Genomic DNA, 6,007 nt, shown 5'->3' on the forward strand with positions numbered 1-6,007 from the left:
TAGATGAACGTGGACTCGCGAGAAACGAGAGAGAGAAAAAATGCTACGAATTTAAATAAAATTATTAAATAATTTATAAAAAAATATTGCAATACAGCTGTATTGTAGAAATTCTATACCAATTCGAGATAAAAGTAGAGTAAGAACACTAAATTCTGGATCATCCTTTTAAGAAAAAAAAATTTATATTTTCATCCAGAAGGATATCAAATAATCAATAACATGTTTATATAATATATAATTATAATTAATTAAAGAATATTTTATGAATGATTTTATTCAATTTTAGAGTACTACTTTACATTTTTTTAATTTCAGCTGAATGAAATAACAAAAATTATGCGCAATTAGACTCTTGGGTATAGTTGTGAATTAAATTAACCGTGAAACGTATTTATTTTTAACTGAACGTAATGTTGATTTTTTCCATTAAATCTAATAATATTTATTTCCTGTAAAAGTCATAAGACAATCCTGTAGGTATTAAAGTTTAAATGAATTTTTAACGATACAATATTTCACCTAAATATTAACATTTCGCGTTTTGTTACTAAATGCTATAAAAAAATATGCAACGTTTTTGCTAAGAAACAAGAAACAGTTAACGATTGATAACATAAATGCTGAAAAATTTTGTAACATACACCGTTCGATGAAAAATGCAATAAATATCTAATAAATTATCATTAGATATACACCATTTGATAAAAAATACCATAATTATTTAATAATAATTAAACAATAATTTAAAATAATTATCTAATAATAATAAATTATCAGGAATTGGTATCCGACCCATATCCCGATTCCGATTTAGTGCTCGAACCTTAAAATACTGTATCTCACGAATGCGGATATTTCGGTATCAAGATTATTTTCTTTCGTGTGAACAAGACATATGAATTAATAAGTTCAGGTTAAATTTAAATAAATTTAAATACATTTATTTAGATATAAATAACACGTTACATTGAAAAAATCTCAAAAGCCACATCCGTTGAATGGGACTATCTGATATATCCGTTTTGATTGACTGTACAATTATATAATTACCGCGCGCAAGTATTGTAGATGACGTTTTTCGTTAGCGACACTCGTTACGTTACAATAATTGACGGCAATCGATATAAAAATAAAAAACAGTATCACCGTTGCGAGAAATACATAATCTAGACACGGCGATTAATTTAAATTCGCAATTTCAAAATTTTTTCCAAAATTGTGTTTATTATTGGCAAACAATTTGATATAACGTAGTAAATGTTTATTTAATGGTTAAATATATGTATTAAATCCTGCGTGGAAATTGATGTTAATATATTATATATCGATGTTGTGCTTATTTTTTGCTATGAATTTTATATCTGAAAAAAGATGACGAAAAGCCAGCGAAATACATTGACTGTTTTATTTCATAATGGAATTAATTAACGTTTATTAATTTATACGTTTCAAAAGTGATATAAATCGATTTCTCAATATGGTTAACGCTTTAACATCTCTCATCTTTTATTATTATTTTTATTTTGCAACAACTTGTTAATTACACACATATCATATCACTGTTATTATTATTGTTATTATAATTCATTATTTTATTTATTATCAGTTTTATTGTGACACATCTTTTAGTCGTGTATCTTGTGGAATTACGCTCTACCGCGTCACATTGAGATTATACGTAGAAGTTTTATTTTGAATATTTAGGACGGAACCGAAACGATTCATGAAAAATGGACAAAATTGGCGAAAGTGTGTGGCAAAAATAAGTCCATGTAAATTCAACTAATTAGCATGCGGAAGATCCATTCCTTTCGCATCTCGTGAATAAATCTAGATATTTTTACCGTTTCTTTTTTTTTAAGTTTATTTCTTTAGGATTGTTTGTTTATCGTTATTTATGCTTATTTACGGTAATAACTAAATGTAGGTCAAACGAAGAATAAAGTTTTACAGCAAGATTCTATAAAGGTAACATAATACTAAGTGCTTGTCCGTAACATAAAAAAGACTTGACATGTAATTTAAGATGAGTTTTGGAAACAAGATAGTTTCTATACATGAAAAAATTATACGATCAAGCTCAAGTTTTAAACGAGTTCGTTAATTATGCGCATGGTTTCAAAATGAGATGATAAAATATGATCGCTGCGTAAGTAACAAATATATAAATTGTCTAAGCATATATAAATGTATGTTATATATTTGAGGGATGCATATACTATCGCAATTTTAAAATCTAGAATCGTATACATATTGATTTTTGGAAAGAAAACTGTACACACAATTTATGGTTCCATTTATATATTCATATGTATATCTGTATATAAATATATAACATATTGATTTCTGAAAAAAAACTGTACACACAATTTTGGTCCCATTTATATATTTATTTGTATAACTATATATATATAAATATATATTATATACATACTTATATATTTGTATAGTTTTACATATAAATATACAAATGGAATCATAATTGTGTGTATAGTTTTCTTTCCAGAAATCAATATGTACGATTCTAGATTTTAAAATTGCGATAGCATATTTATCCCTCAATTTACGCGATGTTTTTTCAAACGCGATTTCTTTTACGCGGCCTGATTTTATGCAATCAGAAAATGTATATCCTTCTTTGATATTTGTTAAAATTATGATTACATATACAGGGTGTTCCCATATAAGTGGCCATCCCTTTTTATCTCGAAAACTAACAGAGATAGACCTAATAAATATCGTCAAATTAAACGGCTCTAACTAAACTTTATTGTAAGCACAGTGATTACTTAGATAACATTATCTATGTTAGAGAGCGGAGAAACGTGAATAATTTTTGCAATGTAAAGTGACAATTTCAATAGATAAAAGCGTTCTTTTTAACGAATACAACAATGTGTGATATAACGACATTAACTTACAAATTATACAAATTATTTTGGTTTAAAGTTTTGCGGGCGATTATTACCTTTTCAGTTTCGGCCCTGCGGCTGTGGCTAACTTCCGATTTTTGTTTTAACGATTGACGTGTAATATTTTCATCTGATCGTAGTTCTCTCGTCAATGCCAGAATCGGAAGTTGGCCACATCGCAGGACCGAAATTGAAAAGGTAGTAGCTGCCCACAAAACTTTAAACCAAAATAACTCTTATAATTCGTAAAATAATTTTGTTACATCACACATCGTTGTATTCGTTAAAGAAAAGGCTACAACTTTTATCATATTAAAGTTATCACTTTACCGTGCAAAAATTAAGGAGGGAGCCTGGTTTAGCACGATGAAAAATTAGGTAATTTTTGGAATTTTTTTTTAGGAAATTATACCAATTCTTTTGAATTTTATAGAGTAATTTCTTATACTATTGAACTAACAAAAAAATATTTTTTTGCCAGAAAAAGTATTTATTATGCAAGTAATAATAACTTTTTATTCGGCGCGTCGGCGGGCGGCATGCAATGTAGCGTCGCTTGTATTTGTCTGAAATAAAAAATCCAAAAAGATTATTGTTTATTAAGAGTTTACGCATTAACTGAACCTATTAAAAAAATTATAATGCGAAATTGTGAAAATCGCATACTTGGAAAAGAAAGGTAGCGATTTTGACAAAAAATTTTTCGTGTTTATTATGCAATAAAAATTATTTAATTAAATAATATTATTGTACACTGTGATTCAAGTTATTAGGAAAGTATTTGTGCAGATGTGTGCAAAGGCTCAAGTCAATCGGACGAATAGTTTTTGAGCCATCTTGCACGCCGCCAAACACCATCACCGCCGAATAAATGTTATTATTACTTGCATAATAAATACTTTTTTCTGGCAAAAAAATTTTTTTGTTAGTTCAATAGTATAAGAAATTACCTTATAAAGTTCAAAAGGATTGATTAAATAGTTTCCTAATAAAAAAAATTTCAAAAAAGTCACCTAATTTTTCAGCGTGCTAAACCAGACTCCCTCCTTAATCATATCTTTCCACTCTCTAACATAGATAATATTTCTAAATAATCACTGTGCTTACAATAAAGTTTAGTTAGGGCCGTTTAATTTGATATTATATTTATTAGGTCTATCTCTGTTAGTTTACGAGATATAAAGGGGGGTGGGACACTTATACGGGGACACCTTGTATGAGTAAGTCAAAAATTTTCACTTGATTGTACCGTTTTTATTTATTACACGGTAATTTTTAACTAAATGGCTTTAACTAAATGGCTCAGCTGAAAGACGAAACTTCATCTTAACTTCGTACATTATTTTACTTTTGATTGACTTGTAGAGAGTACATTAAACTTATCGGCACAAGTGATAATGAATTTATTTTTTTGCACTCCGTGAAAAAGAAGTGAATACAAAAGCATATTTAAGCTAATTCTTTCTTGCTTTTTTTAGTATTGGCTAATTCCATTTGCGCGATTCTCCACAACCACGTGAAAAAAAAACCTGCAACGAATAATCTCCGTGTAAAACGAGAAATATATACATACACGCAGAGAAATATTTCTTTAGATTCAATAAATTTCGAAAAAATTGTTTCAAATCGTGCTTTTTCTGCCAAATAATACAGTTAATGCAACAAAACTGCAAAAGTTATTAAACAAAATAACGTTTTATTTAAAATTATATTATGTTTCCATGAATAAATTATGCTAAACAAAAAAAAAACGCGAATGATTGAAATAATCTTCTTCAAAGTTTGTTAAATCTAAAGAAACGTTTTTTTCTGTGTATGTATATTACACGTTACTATTATACGTATTAAATATAGATGATTAAGACGTAAAGACGAGAAATTGCGGATATAGCCGCTTGAAGCAGCGGCTTTCTCATTTCAATTTAACGTTACTCGGATAAGGGTCGGCCTGTGTGTGTATTTCTGTCACCGATGGCACGGAACAAGTAAGTTCCGGCTTCGGGAACTTAGAAATGTGTCTCGGTCTGTAAGTCGCCGTACTGCGCCGCGCCGTTACGGCGCCGCAGCGTCCGCAACAATGAGGGAACTTTGCTCAATATTATCTTGCTATTGTTTAAGTATTCTCAATCTTCTAGCCGAGAAGAGGCGGGCGAACGATGTGTATTGAGTTCATCAGTTTGGATCAAGGCTACTCCGCGATGACGCGGTCGTCCTATTTTCCGTTTGAAATAGGTATGCTCGTTTTCTCGCGCGGTGTGCCCCGAAGGATATTAAAAAAATATCCTTCACGCTAAAGGTAAATTATAAAGGTAGGTTATTTTAAATACGGCAGCATCGCTCCTACGGTTTTATTATCATTCGCATTTCGAGAAAATGTCTGCCGAAAAATATCCCTCAAAGCGAAATTCGTTACAAAAATGAAACGCGAGCTTGGTTTTGCTCTGCAGTTTCGTTATTACTCGTATTATCATTGTTATTTTTTTTGCTGTAATCCCGCACTGCTATTACAAACTTGTAGATATATAATACGATTTACAAGTTACAAATATAGGATAACTCCGGTATATACGCCGCGCGAGAATTTATGCCGTAGAAGTCAGACAAAAATAGAAGAAGTGAAAGTAATTTTCTCGCACTCTGTTACATACATACCTTTATGTTATATTAGTTTTGTGTTATGATTTCAGTTTTTTACTATTAATATTTATAAAATTATTGTAAGTTAAATCGATTTATCACTCATAAGTAGCGCAACCATAAGTTATAATCTAAGGGAAGGGGGGCAAATAGTGTCACTTTAAATTTCTCCTCTTTCCCGCGTTTATTTTATCAGAAAAATAGTTCTCAAGCATCTAATCATCTTCTGAAAAAGCCATAAAAGTCAAAAGCCAAATATAGCTAGCGGAGAAGTTTAAAAATTTTACATTCGTGAAATAAGTTAAAATCTGGATCTTTTTTTGATATTTGAATTTATACTTTCTTAATTGCTGAATCATTGAATGAGATCTAACCTATTCTATATCATACGGTACCTTTTTCCTCTATTTTGATATAATTCCTATGCTTGTATATTAATTTTATTTCTCTCAGTA

Source organism: Wasmannia auropunctata, unplaced genomic scaffold, assembly GCF_000956235.1.
Source record: "Wasmannia auropunctata unplaced genomic scaffold, wasmannia.A_1.0 LD335428.1, whole genome shotgun sequence".
Taxonomy (NCBI): domain Eukaryota; kingdom Metazoa; phylum Arthropoda; class Insecta; order Hymenoptera; family Formicidae; genus Wasmannia; species Wasmannia auropunctata.